This window comes from Schistocerca nitens, chromosome 6 (genome assembly GCF_023898315.1).
Source record: "Schistocerca nitens isolate TAMUIC-IGC-003100 chromosome 6, iqSchNite1.1, whole genome shotgun sequence".
Lineage (NCBI taxonomy): Eukaryota > Metazoa > Arthropoda > Insecta > Orthoptera > Acrididae > Schistocerca > Schistocerca nitens.
The window spans coordinates 473,325,825-473,341,859 of record NC_064619.1 but is presented as its reverse complement, the minus strand read 5'-3'; positions in this window follow the sequence as shown (position 1 = coordinate 473,341,859).

Below are 16,035 nucleotides of genomic sequence, written 5' to 3'. Positions count from 1 at the left end.
AATTTCTACCTTAACCAGGAGCATTGTCGAACATGATTGTCTTGCTGGTCACAGTTCAAATGGTGCCCAGGTGATCCCAGAAAATTATGTGGTAGGATTAGACCAGATTCGGGTAAACAACATTTACTACATGTAAAACATTTATTACAAGAGCAAATTTCCAAACTCACATCAAGCAAACTCATTACAGGTTGCAAGATTCCAGTTTCACATTAAGCAAACTTCTAGCAGACACTCAACGGCTATTGCGTTTAACAAATTTAAAACAGAGTGAATCGAAAAATATTTATAACAATTTAAGAACAAGCCCACAGGGTGCTTGAATAAAACTTGAAATGGGAATAACAAATGTTCAAATCTATGTGAATTCTTAAGGGACCAAACTGCTGAGGTCATCGGCCCCTGAGTCTAAACACTAATTAACCTAACTTAAACTAACTTACGCTAAGGACAACACAGACATCCATGCCCGAGAGAAATAACAGAATTTAGTGTCATTATGAGTTCTGCTTACTTACGAAAATGAGTAAAAGGTCAGTACCAACCTGCGACGTAATTATTCTGATAGAGACGAGCAGCTGACTTTCTAGAATCTTAGACTACAATTCAGATCTATAGATGGGACCCCAACTAATACACTACTGGCCATTAAAATTGCTACACCACGAAGATGTGCTACAGACGCGAAATTTAACCGATAGGAAGAAGTTGCTGTGATATGCAAATGATCATCTTTTCAGAGCATTCACACAAGGTTGGCGACGGTGGCGACACCTACAACGTGCTGACATGAGGAAAGTTTCCAACCGATTTCTCTTACACAAACAGCAGTTGACCAGCGTTGCCTGGTGAAACGTTGTTCTGATGCCTAATGTAAGGGGGAGAAACGCGTACTATCACGTTTCCGCCTTTGATAAAGATCGGATTATGGACTATCACGATTGCGGTTTATCGTATCGCGACATTGCTTCTTGCGTTGGTCGAGATCCAATAACTGTTAGCAGAATATGGAATCGGTGGGTTCAGGAGGGTAATACAGAACGCCGTGCTGGATCCCAACGGCCTCGTATCACTAGCAGTCGAGATGACAGACATCTTATCCGCATGGCTGTAACGGATCGTGCAGCCACGTCTCGATCCCACAGATGGGGACATTTGCAAGAAAACAACCATCTGCACGAACAGTTCGACGACGTTTGCAGCAGCATGGACTATCAGCTCGGAGACCATGACTGCGGTTATCCTTGGTGCTTCATCACAGACAAGAGTGCCTGTGATGGTGTACTCAACGACGAACCTGGGTGCACGAATGGCAAAACGTCATTTTTTCGGATGAATCCAGGTTCTGTTTACAGCATCATGATGGTCGCATCCGTGTTTGGTGACGTCACGGTGAACGCACATTGGAAGCTTGTATTCGTTATCGCCATACTGGCGTATCACACGGCTTGATGTTTTGGGGTGCCATTGGTTACACCTCTCGGTCACCTCTTGTTCTCATTGACGGCACTTTGAACAGTGGACGTTACATTTCAGATGTGTTACGACCCGTGGCTCTTCCCTTCATTCGACCCCTGCGAAACCCTACATTTCAGCATGCTGCAGGTCCTGTAAATGCCTTTCTGGGTACAGAAAGTATTCGACTGCTGCCCTGGCCAGCACATTCTCCAGATCTCTCACCAATTGAAAACGTCTGTTCGATGGTGGCCGAGCAATTGGCTTGTGACAATACGCCAGCCACTACTCCTGATGAACTGTGGTATCGTGTTGAAGCTGCATGGGCAGCTGTACCTTAGGACGCCATCCAAGCCTTGTTTGACTCAATGCCCAGGCGTACCAAGGCCGTTATTACGGCCAGAGGTGATTGTTCTGGGTACTGATTTCTCAGGATCTATGCACCCAAATTGCGTGAAAATGTAATCAGATTTCAGTTCAGGTGTAATATATTTGTCCAATGAATACCTGTTTATCATCTGCATTTCTTCTTGGTGTAGCAATTTTAATGGCCAGTAGTGTATAAAACCAAGAGCATGATGGGTAATCAAGACAATCACCTATAAATGCATCACCATTAATATAGCACCTCTAGACCTAAAAACACCTTTAATTAAGAACTTGTATAGTGCAAGATAACAAAACTTCAAGAAAACGTTCAAGACAAATCACAGCTCTTCAAAATTTTAAACCCTACTAGTGCCAGTAATAGAATTTCCGGAAATTTAACAGCGTGGGTGACGATAGATTTCCCTCCTCCAGAACATATCTTAATCCAAGATCAAAGCGCCTAATGAATCATACTCTCCAAAACACCAACTCACCATATATTAGTTCATGAAAGGTGAATCCCCAGATGAGAGGACAATGACTTAAATATACGAATGAAATAAATTTTGGCGGTCAGGGAATGCATAAGACCAAGATCGCTACAGTAGCGCACACTGGATGAAAGTTGGAGAATCCCTGTGTCAGCAGGCGTTGTACCAAATCCCACCAGTGAATGTCACCCAACCTGGCCGCACGCAGTGCATCACTGAAAACTGAGCTGAGCTCGACTTAGTGCCACAAACCACACTCCCACTGACATCAGCTGCCAGCCCACACTCGATGGCACAGCCGTCCCCGCTGATTGGAAGGCACTCTCTGTGACCAGTTGTTCTGTAGTGTGTATGACAGGAGATTTCAAAGAAGGAAGCCGCTATGGCTCAACCTCCGACACCAAAACAATAAAGCCCACCCTCTGGGGTCCAAATCTCTCCTGACATGAATTCAAGGTGACTTGCCTTTGTGCAAATTGTGGACAGGCTGGTTCACAGGGCTCAGAACTCCACAATTTGATATGGACCCAGGAGACGAGGCGTTAACTTGCAAGGTGTCAAACAAATAACACACCTTACATTGCATTTCTGAAACAATTCCAGTGAAATCGATGTGTCACACGGCATAGTTACATGAAAGTGTGTGAATGTTATTGGTATGCAGATCGAACAAACAAACCTACATCTCGTGAATATAAACCACTAACACTCACACTAGTAATTGCATGTAAGTAATTTCCCCAACCCAAGCTACGAGATGTAATTCTGAGGAAAGGAGAATTTTACGACAGCGACGCCCATCCCATGTAGGCCGACAGCTTCCCAGCAGGACAGCTATTGGACACAAGACACTACACCCACAGCGTAGGCCGTCGACAAACGCCATCGCTTGTCCTTGCTTCTAATGGCAACCTTTCGGAAAGCCTTTCTACAGAAACGCGGCCGGAGATGGAAGATAAACGTCCGGAGAAACCCAACATCAAAACATGGGTGACTCACTATAGCCACCAGTTTCAAATCTCGCATGAAAGAAAAAGCTGTTTGTCTCACTATTACGCAGCGAAAGTTAACCTCTGCCCTACGAAAGAAACGACACATGAGTTAGGATACAAAAACTCTAGTGCGTGGGGTTATGACAAGCAGGAATGATCTGATTGGCCACAAAGAAAATGCGTGGATACCAGCTTTGATATAGGCAACTTGCAGACACTGGCTTCTTCTCTTGCAGAAAATCGTTGAGTGTTTGAGCAAGGCGACTTGCGCTGAGCTGAGACAATTGCGAAAGTCAATACGTGAACACTTGTTCACAGGCTCGTCTTAACTCGTAAGGAGTTAAACTGCAAAGTCTCCTAGTATGGAGAATCGAATTGAGCACTGACAGTTAATGCTTGCAAGCGGTTTGAGGGCAACGACATATGCACTACTCCTGCCATATAGCATGTACCATGCCAATTAACTTAGCTAGGGAACAACTAGGGGTCTCGGCTTCACTGAAGACGTAGGAAATGAATCCAACTGGTGTTTAACAGTCGAGAGACATTTAGAATAGATTCTCGGGTTCACGGCGTGCGCCGCCACTGCTACCGCCGACTAAAGGTAATGACACGCGTTACCCCAGCAACTGATATTCAATTGACGCTCAGAACTGCAGTCGTCTCCATCTCTTCCAATTTTTGCACATTCAACCACGACCTGTAGATAAACATGTTCAAGAATGTTGGGCTTCATTGGAAGAGAAACGCGAGATATCCGATTCAATGAAAAGAACTAATCAGCCACTGTAGAGTGCTTTATAACCTAAAGTTATTGAATTATGTTACATGTGTACTTATTTCTTATTGCTCTTTACTGACCGCCATTCAGTTTAGGGTATATTCATTTTCCATTTTAGCGTAATTGTTATGTCTGGCCCCAATTGTATTTAACTTGTTTGTATATTTATCGACCCCCAGACATGGTAGTCAACCATCTTACCATTAAACAACCTTAGAATAGTTAGGAATTTCGCTTCACACCTGTGAACACCGAATATCAATATTTTACCATCCTGTAGCTAATTTTAATAACTTTGCTATGTTATGAAGTCATACTTAGAATAAAAAATAAATCTTAATAATAAATATCTCAGATTTACAGTTTTCCTAATGTATAGTTACGCCTGAACCGGTACACTAATTTCTAGCGACAACGTTTCCTTTACAGGAAGGGTAGTGGAACCGACATTGAGATCGTTATCCAGTCTGGAACCGTGCGGCCGCTACGGTCGCAGGTTCGAATCCTGCCTCGGGCATGGATGTGTGTGATGTCCTTAGGTTAGTTAGGTTTAAGTAGTTCTACGTTCTAGGGGACTGATGACCTTAGAAGTTAAGTCCCATAGTGCTCAGAGCCATTCGAACCAAGATCGTTATCTGATTACACCACTGTCCATATTGCTGCACTCTTCTCAACTCAGCATGCGTGAGGTGGTATCTTCCTATCTCGCAGGCTGTAGGTTCAGCATCAAATTCCTAAAACACTCACAGTGTGTCCTTGCGCAACTGTGGTAGGAAGATAGATCAAAACCAGCCTCAAACATGTTATAATCTCCCCAGCGAAACCTAACCCTCTTTCGATGGAACACTGATTGTGCACGAACACACACTCCCCAGCGTTAACCTTGATTGCAATGGTGTCCCAACTTATGTGCAAGCGGGATGTTCCGTCTAGACCTCCTTCAGTTCTATTCTATGACTTCTGAAGTGAACTGCTCTGCGAGAAGATTGTTAATGGACCAAATATCAGCAAGGGTAGGGAGATTGCCTTGTGCCGTGCAATATTGAGCTCAAAGTTGAGCCAGGAAAAATCCGGCTTCCTCTCAGATTTGTTGCGAAATACAATGAGAGTTGCCTTTACGCTACCGTTCACCCGTTCCGCAAAATACGGCTGCGGATCATAAGGTGTAGCGATGATGCTCTGGACGGCATTTTCAAAACAGAACCACTTAAATATCTTGGAAATGAAAGCATGTGCGTTATTATTAACGAGAGTGGTGGGAGGCCCCAAAATTAAAAAAATTCCCAAACAATTGATGAATAGATAAAGGTGCCATTACCACACTGTTCGCACCAACCGACGAAAATGGGAAAAAGCATCCACGGCAACTAAGATATTCATGTTTACAGGGTGGTAAAAGTGAGCAGCCCTGTGTAATCGTTAAAAATTATACCCATAGGATGGCCGTCCCTGGCTGCCTGCAAAAACCACTTACGGAAATTAGGGTGGGGCTTAGCACTCTTACACCTTTCCCAGTCCCCCAGCTGTCTGAATATCTTTATAAAGGGCTGGCAAAATAACGTATTACTTGATCTTAACAATAGTTTTGTAATTTCCCAAGGGTCTGCAGACCACGGCGTTGCGGAAATAAAATATGGACACTACCAAGTCCTTGGTTTTGTGCTCGCTGCGTCGACAGTAGAAAATCAGTCCCCAATGCAGATTATACCAGGACACCTGTTCTCCACGCAATCATCTTAATATCGGCAATCGCAGAGTCCTCTTCCTGTTTGCTCTTTAAACTCGCAAACAGCTACTTAGCCCCGATCAACACCCCAGTATACCAATCACCAGAGGAAGCCACCTGCTCACCGCAATCGGGTCCCTCGCTATGGAACATCCGACTAAAGCCATCCGACACTGGACTGCCAAGCCCCTAATATGCCTGATTAAAGCGGAAGGCGGAAATACGGACAGCACACCGAGCAATTCATCCATTTATTCTGGAATGCGCCAGAACGCCACTAAGGACCTGATTATCGGTTTCTAAGAGAAACTGGCTGTGTTCCAGATAAAAATTGAGTTTTTCAGTAAGAAAGAAGACCATCAAGGATTTCTGTTCGTACAGAATATTTCATCTCAGGTGACGACAATTTCCTCGATGCATGTGTTATTGGACGTCGCTCATCATTTTGCTCTTTCAAGAAGACTGCCGCTACCCAGGAATTAGACGCATCCGTTTGGCCCAAAAACGGAAACTCAAAAGTTGGGAATAGCCAAAACGGGTCGAATGCTAAGGGCAGCCTTGATCGCTTCAAAAGATGCCTGATGACTTTCGTTCCACCTAAAAACGACACCCCCTCTTCCACGTATCATTAAGAGGACCGCCTAACAATGCAAAATTGTGCACAAATTTTCGAAAAAAGTTGGCCATGCCAATGAACCTAGCGACACCTTTCTGATTATTAGTCATGGGGAATTTGCGCACATCCTGGTTACTCCTAATACTATCGGCAGAAATTACATTCCCAGAAAAGGAACTCTGATGACGTGTTGAAATGATTTTAGATGCCTTCACTGTCAGTCCCGCCTCTCGAAGCCATACCAGAACTGCCTCTAGTTGTTGAAGATTCTCCGAAACGGTCGTGCTACAACTGACTACGATATCCAAATAATTATGGATACATTTGAACTTAAGGTAACCCAAAACACAATCTAGAAGACGGAACAAGACGGCACCTCCCGTTGACAAACCAAAGGGGACGGTATTGATTTCGTATGGATTCCAATGAGAACAAAAGCCGATAATGTGCTTGGAATCCTGGGTTAAAGGAATTTGACAGTATACCTTGTTGAGATCAAAAACAGTAAAAAACTGAACCGCAAGAAACCAGATGAGACAATTATGTAACGCAGGGAGCAGTACAGAATGTAGGCCCACTCTTTTATTGACAATCCTATAATGAGCCACTGGACGAAACTCTGCTCTTGTGCCCTTAGGTATCAGAAATGTGGGTGAAGGGTAGATTGACATGGAATTCCTAAGGACCCATTCGCACAACATGGCATCAATCCAACGTAAACTCCTCCTGGCACCTCAACAGTAAGGCGGCTCTTATATTCAGTTTTACTAGTAACCTTGTAACCCCCCCACGCAAAATTTGTTCACCGCAACCTCTCAACAGAAAATGTTAACATAAATAATATTCACGTTAAGTGTATCCTCCCCACAAAATTAAAATGAATATTATTTGGTTAATGATTCTAATTTAAGTGTAGCCTCACAGAACAAAATTGGTTCCCATTTACAACCTCCCTACAGAAATTCATTCACATTCAATGTACCCACAAAATTCTTTTCTCATCCAATGTAAGCTCGAAACAGAAAAATTCCTAAACCTCGTAATAAAAAAATTAATTCAGTAACCTGGTAAATTTTGGACGACAGCAGTGCTGCGTCATGGCCCTGTAAGGTCATTCTGAATAAAAAGCAAAAATTCTTGCCTCAATAAAAACGGCGAATATATCTGCTCTTACCTGAAGTTTTTCCTGCACAGCTCTGTGCAATGCTGGCCGATAGATTTGTCATTTATGAAAGGAAACAACTGATTTTTCTTTTGCAACAATAGGAATGATCATGGATTGAAGAAATTAGTAAATTCTTTATATTGAAATGAATGTTTGTTAGAAATTACTTTATATCACGAAGATTATTATTAGGACATTTTTTAAAAGATTTACATGGGAGTTCACATAACATTACTAGATATGCGCGAGGCTGCTTTTTACCTTATACAATAATACTCAGGCTCCGGCATCGCTGCACCGCGACCAGCCCAGCCAACACGATACACTATACCACACCAGAGCAGACTGCAGACTAGCGCATACTAGCAACTACTGCTACAGCTACACAGCTCGTACTAAGTCAACACTGCTCTCTGGTCAGCGATTCTCCCATACCCCGCATATCGCAGGCAGCGCATGAGCAATACATCGAAATTACATCTGCTCGGACCTCTTACATAAAATTACATCTGCATTACATCTGCTCGGACCTCTTACATAAAATTACATCTGCTCGGACCTCTTACATAACCCTCCACTGGGGGGGGGTGGGGGGGTGGGGGGGGGGTGGGAAAACTCGGCAGCGATGGCGAGCCAATTGGACCCGCCATGAGCAACAAATTTTTCTTAATTGACTAAGTTTACAGTCACAGAGTATATACATATATATAAGTGCAGAACATGAAATGAAATAGAGTGCACATGCACTGAGTACAGAACATATCAGGAAATGACAAAATGTATACGCAATGAGTACAAAACATATTAACAAATGACATAAAGTGCACACGCACTGTACATATTTCTACCATTTTACAAGAACTAGTATACGGAATGAGTACAAAACATATTAACAAACGACGTAAAGCGCATACGCACTGTAGTACAGAACATATCAAGCAATGACAAAATGTATACGCAATGAGTGCAAATACATTAACAAATGACACAAAGTGCACACGCACCGTATATATTTCTACCATTTTACGAGAACTAGGGTAGGAAAGGGAAGGACTGCATCACGGCTGCAGCACAGTAGGCTGCAAGCAGCCGCACTGAAAGTCCACATCCTTGTACAGAAGCACAACACCAAGTGAGACAATCCGAAGCTCTCCCCCCCGAAGCATCAATCAGCGCAGCCAAGACACTGAAATGTCGTATCAACATTCAATGTTATCATTTTGGAAGTACACTAGGCACACCAAACAGCGGGACCAGAACAACATCTCCATCGTTCAAGGTGGCGGACAGCATGTCGTGTCAACACCACATACTTTTTTACCATCGTAGAATTAGTGCAAAAACCAAGCATAGTGCTCCATGACCATGAGGATGGACAGGACAAACGGACATCGCAGTAACTCCCGGTAATTAGGTCAGAAGGCAAAGGACATCAAGTCCCATGCCAGTCATCACTGAGAACCACAGCAGTCCATCAACCGACTTGAGTAATTGGTGGCACTCATTGCCTAGTTACTAAACATTCCCGTACTATGAATGAAGTATTACAGAATATTTTTCATAAGTCATCTGATTACAGTGAACATTGGCACTCATTGGCCAGTTACTAAACTTTTTATGCATTTTTCAGAAGTGATCATTCAAAGCAAGAGTTAATTAATGGCATACCATTTACATAATTCATCTAGTTATAGTAATCATTGGCATTCATTGGCCAGTTACAAACCATCAGAAGTCATCATTCAAAACAAGAGTTAATTAATAGCATAGCATTAACATAATTCATCTAGTTATAGTAATCATTTGTACTCATTGGCCAGTTACAAACCATCAGAAGTCATCATTCAAAACAGGAGCTAATGAGTGTAGATCAAGCTCCTGTTATTCATCTATAGTAGTATGTAAGTGACATAAGACAAATTTAAAATATAAGAAACAGCGACATTCATTGGCCAGTTACTAAATATATAGCAAGTATTGAATATTACAAAACATTTTTCATCAATCAAGTGACATACAACATATTTAAAATAATTATTTGCACTCATTGGCCAATTACAAAGTATTCATATCGTTTTATAAAACATTATTCAGTATTATTCAGAAGTCATCAATCAAGTGACATAACAAAAATATTATTTACAGAAATTATTGGCATAGCATTTATACATTATTACAAAACATCATTCAGTATTACTCAGAACTCATCATTCAAGTGATATAGGACACATTTAAAATGTAACACACTGTAACAATTACTCAAGGTCTGTGGTTAGAAAACATCATTCAGTATTACTCAGAACTCATCATTCAAGTGACATAAGACATATTTAAAATGCAACACACTGTAACTATTACTCAAGGTCTGTGGTTAGAAAACATCATTCAGTAGTTCGCAGAACTCTCTTAAACTGGTAGCATTATTTGGGACTGGTAATACATTTTTTTGTGCTAGCAATGCATTGCGTTGGGATCGATAATTAATTGCTGGGGCATGAAAATATTTGCTTTTGACTTATTGCTGTAAATAACGATTAGTAACGTCATTCGTCATGAGTCAGCTGTAGCAAGGTTATGAAACAAGTAAAGTATATGTGATCACATTCATGAATGACACACACATATGGGTAAAAAAAAATGCAAGTACTAGAACAGGTTTAATAATTAACTGCTTATACTACACTAATTTCATGAACAGCTTCTCCTAGAAAAAATACAAAATATATAAACTTCATCATTATTCTCATCTGCAAGGAAAAACTTCATTATTCATATTACCATAACTTCATTACTATCATCACCTGCAAAGAAAAATTTCATTATTCAAATTAGCATATTCTTCATATAACTATTCATCACCATTCATTATCATCTGCAAAAAAGACACTTCATTATTCATTATTCATATTACCATTTACTTCATACAACCATTCACAGTATAGAGTTTCTTATTTCTAGCACATTTCATCACTAAAACTAAGATGTGTAGTTCTGTCTGACAGCCTGTATCAATCGCCTCGTATTCTGAAAGAAAAAATTAGTTAAGACTGCTATCATACGATGTGTATAGTATATTCTTGTTAATGCTTGTTAATTCTGATCCATTTTCTCTTCGTGACGAGGTATTGCATCTTCTTTCGTTCATTCCGAAGGTGAAATTCCCATTTCATAGTAATCCACTGTGGTTTGTTTAATTTATTTCTTTTACACGTTATTGCTTTCTGAAAATGATGAATAAGTATTAATATCTTGCATTTAAATCATATACCCATTAAATAAAAACTGGTTTCTAGTGATATAATTAAGCATACAGCATAGCATGACAGAAAACGAATTATGTTAAAAACATAGAGTGTTCAGGTGCAAAAATGTACACAGAGTATCATAATGTAGCAGCAAAAAAAATGTAAAATAGTCACGATGTTGAGATATCATAAGGCAAAATGTCAAAGTCAACTGGTGTTGGTTACATCTTAAAGATTTCGTAGTGCATACAAACAAAACAGGAAAACAATCATACATACACGAAAAATGGAAAATGTGCACGGTCTGATATATAACGACAAGAAAAGCGACCTGCTAACCTTACCTTGCGGGGCACTTGCCAAGAAAAAATACGATAATCATCAGTAAGTATTCATATAAATATAATTGCATAAGTGGTCATAAAATATGTAAGTTTATCTGGAAAAATGTGCACGGTCTGATGTGTAACGACAAGAAAAGCGACCTGCTAACCTTACCTTGCCGGGCACTTGCCAAGAAAAAAATACGATAATCATCAGTAAGTATTCATATAAATATAATTGCATAAGTGGTCATATAAAAATCAGGATATGGCATTACAGTGTGATAAATCATAAAGTATGTTCATTCAATAAAGGGTTTAATATTGGAGACACGGTAATTGCCTTTACTTTTTCTGGTTCTCAGAGTTTCGACGTGTACTGCATTGGGGTGAGGAATGCTGCGAATACGATATGGACCTGCGTATGGAAGCTCAAATTTACTGCATCTACTTTTTCCTCTGTTGGATAAATAGTGTGTACGTACTAATATCTTCTGTCCAATGTGAAAGTCACGGCGTATACAAACCTGTTTTTGCTGTCTTCTCCGGCGCTCTGCGGCACGTTTGATGTTGTTGAGTGCAATGTCAATTATTTCATGGTGTCGTAGTCGACGAGATGTAGGAAAGGATACTAATTCTTTAATATTATTAGGTGATTCAACATTTTTCAGTATAACAGTCGGAGATAGCATAGTAGATTCTTTTGGTATGGAATTAATTACATCCTGGAATGACAGTATGTGTGTATCCCAATCAATATGTTTTTTATGGCAGTATATTCTACATAGTTTACCAATTTCTTTCATTAGTCGTTCACAAGGGTTCGAAGAAGCGTGATACCTGGATGTATAGATCGGAGAAATGTTTCTTGCTCGTAACATACGTGTCCATATAGCAGATCGAAACTGTGGTCCATTGTCGGAAATTACTTTCAATACATGTCCTACATGAAATAGAAAATGTTTTACAAATGCATTCGAACCAGATTTAGCAGTATCTTTGCGTAACGGAGTGAAGGTAACAAATTTTGAAGTGAGTTCAACAGAGACAAAGATGTAGCAAAAACCTCTATTAGTTCTGGGAATCGGACCAAAAATATCTACAGCGGCCATGTGTCTCAATTTAACAGGTACAATGGGATGTAATGGAGGAATATGTGAAGTCGTATCTGACTTAGCTTTCTGGCAGATTTTACATGACGCTAAAACTCGTCGAATACGTTTCTCCATATTGGCAAAATAACAGTTCTGTCTCAGTATAAGAAAACATTTTCTGGCTCCATAATGTGCGTAACTTAAATGAGTATACCAAATTAATTTGTTAACAAGCTCGTCAGGAATACATGGTAACCAATTGTTGCTGTCAGGGTGAGAGCGGCGAAACAGAATGTTATTGCGTACAGTGTAACGGTTTCAAATGGTAACATTATTCCTATCTTGCCAAAGGTGTTTAATTTCTTTCCATACGTTGTCTTTACTCTGTTCTTGTGCTATGTCTCGTAATGACGACGAAATGAAATTTTCAAATGCAACTTGTTGAATATTCATGACGCTGATATTTGCTTTGCAGAAGTTAGTTGCGATGTCTTGCTGATTGTTGCTGAGAGAACGGGATAGTGCGTCTGCTACAATATTTTGTGTACCGGGAATGTGAACAATTGTAAAATTAAATTCCTGTAAATAAAGCTTCCATCTGCTTAACCTGTCGTGTGTAAATTTAGCGGAAAGTAAAATCTGTATAGCTCTATGATCTGTGTAAACGGTGGTATGTCTTCCATAAAGAAAATGCCGAAATCTCGTAAATGCCCATACAACACATAATGTTTCAAGTTCTGTGACAGAATAAGTGCGTTCAGCAGGTGATAGAATGCGACTCGCAAAGGCGATGTTTTCAATTACTGTAGTACCATCTTCTTCAATTTCCTGAAAAATGTGTACGCCTAAAGCGGTGTTAGAACTGTCGGTGGCAATGGAAAAATTTCTAGTAAGATCTGGATGCGATAAAAGTGGTGCATTCAACAAAGCTTGTTTTAGATTGACAAATTCAGAATGTGCTTGGCTATCCCAGGACCAAATAGTGTTTTTACCCGTCAACTGACAGAATCTAAGGGTGTCTAAAGCAGAGTAATGAATAAATTTACGAAAGAAGTTAATTAATCCCAGAGAGCTGCGTAGTTGTTTATTCGTCGTAGGAACAGTAATGTCACGTATAGCTTGAAGTTTTTCCGGGTCAGGCGCAATGCCTTCTGCTAAAATTACATATCCAAGAAAGTTTATAGAAGTTTTTCCAAAGTGCGATTTACTGAGATTAACTGTGAGTCCTTGTGCACAAAAAGTTCGTAACAGTTGTTCAAGAATCAGATTGTGTTCAGACCAGTTAGCTTCTGCAATAAGAATGTCGTCTACATACTTTGTGATTCTGTCGTTTATGCAAAAGTGTGTATCGGATGTCGTCAAAACTAATAACATTTTCGTGAACAAGATTCTGTGTGTCAAAAGTATGGCTTACGTTGCTGGAAGATGCAACCTGTACTGTATCTAGTCAAATTCTTTCTGACGTGCTGTTATTTGCGGGAGGATGCTGTGTCATTTCGACTATTTGTCTGTTCTGTTATTTCTTCCTGACGTGTTACGTTCGGGATGATACCTACTGTCTGGTTCATTCATGATAATCTGTTGTTGCGGATGATTTTGCTGCTGGTAAGACCGACTGTTATTAAACGTACGCTGAAAATTGTGCTCATTACTTTTACGTCTGTCATGATAGTCATTTCTATACGGTGCATTGCGATATGAGTTGAAATGGTGTGTTTTCCGTACGTACTGATTTCCTTGTTGCTGTGCGTTACTATTTGGTGTGGCCGACGCTATACGTGTACGCGGCGAAACATTAAAGCTTGGTTGACCTTGCAGACTGCATTGTTGGTTTGGTATGCTAACCGGTTGGTTTTGTTGCTGTTGTGGGGAAAAACCTCTATTGTTACCAAAATGCGTTCGCTGTTGCTGATAATTTTACACATACTGACGATTAAATTTTTGTCTGGTATTAAAGTTCTCGTGGTTGTCATTTCTGGAGCGTCTAATGAAAATTGTCACTTTCGGTAAAACTTGTCATATCAGGTTTCTTTACTCATTCTTAATCCTAGATAGACCGATAGTTGAAGAGCTGTTTTGATAGATATAAAGGATAGTAGAAGAGAAGGCAGCAGTGCAGAAAACTAAAGATGAAATAGCACTACTACGGCTCGGGGCTCTGTGCATGCTACGGCACATATTCATCGAAGTGTAATGAATCCCCTGAGGTCTGTTACGCGCTGCAAATAAATTTTAGTTTCTGCGTTACAGGCAATGCCGCTGAAAATTCAAAGGCAAATTGTTGTATCCAGTCCAATTCTAGTTTCTGCATTACGGGCAATGCTGATGAAAATACAAAAGCAAACTGTCGTATCCAGACCAAAGCGTGAATCTGTGTTCTGTCATTTTTAAATACTTTAAATTTTCTCACGGATAGAAAGTGCTTGTAATCAAAATTATCGTCTCTGTATGTCTGAACAGGTTCAGGATTGTATGAGAATCTATTTGTCTGTGACTGTTCGGAATCTAACTCACGTACTCTCTGTAAATTACCTAAATTATACTGGCTGTGTGAGTCTGACAAATGTTCGGAAAGTGGCGTATGCTGTGATGTATTAAAGGCTGAAACATTTTTCACCTCCATCACCTCTTGCTGTAAAGATGACAATTTTCTACGTAATGTATTATTGGACGAACCTATCTCACTGATCGTCTGCTGTAAATTTTGGAATTCGGGTGTTTGATTAAATGAAACGGGTGACGTATCGTCTGATTTGGTGTCATTATTACTTTCGATAACGTCAACACAGCTGGCCAATTCATCACATTTTTCAGTCAGTGCTTCTACCTGATCATCGTTTTTAGTATCACAAGCATTAATTTGTTTTTGTATTTCACGTGTGGTTTTGTTCAATTTATTAACGTCTGCTTTGATGGCATCCGGAACCTCTAATACTTCCAACTTTTCAAGTCTGTTGGTCATTGTCTGAAAGTCTAATGTGTGTGTGTCTTTTTTTGTTTTAAGATCGGAAATTTCATCATGCAATTCGGTGTCCAACTGTTTGATTTCGTCTGATACTGTAGCAATATTGTTGTCTACTTATGTTTTTGCTTTCGTAAACAATTTACGCTTATCTTCGTGTCTCTGTGCAGTAATTGTTTCCATGACTTGTTGCTTTACTTTATTCTGTTCCTGTATAAATTTATGGTAACGCGTTTCACTGTTTTGTAGGTGGTGATTAAAACGTTCGTCAATTTGGCTGTTCTGTTGGTCAAATTTCGCGTCTACTTTTGCATCCAGTGTGCGTGAAAGTTCTGCTGACATTAATCTAAACTCGTCGCGTAACTGTGTTGCGTTTTCAGAGCATTGTTTAGCGACTGCACTAATTTCATCTCTAAGTAACTTCGTTGTAGCTGCTTGCGTATTCATTAATTCTTGAGCAACAGATCTAATTTCTTCACTACTGCTCCTAGCACAAGCCTTAATTTCCTCGTGTAATTGTTCTTTAGTATCATGACATTGTGCGGCAACGGCTGTAATCTGTTCACTAAGCTGTTTGGAATTGTTGTCTAGTTTTTCATTAAATTGTTTGTTCGACTCATTAAGGTTGTCATGTTTTTCATTAAGATTATCGTATTTTTATTCAATTGTTTAAGATTTTCATTAACTTGTTTGAAGTTGTTGTCTTGTCTTTCATTTTGTTGTAGCAATACTGCCATAATTTGATCCAAGCCAACATTAGCGACTCTAATTTCTATGCTGTGTAATGGTGTATGTGCATTTGTCACGTTTTGTGTA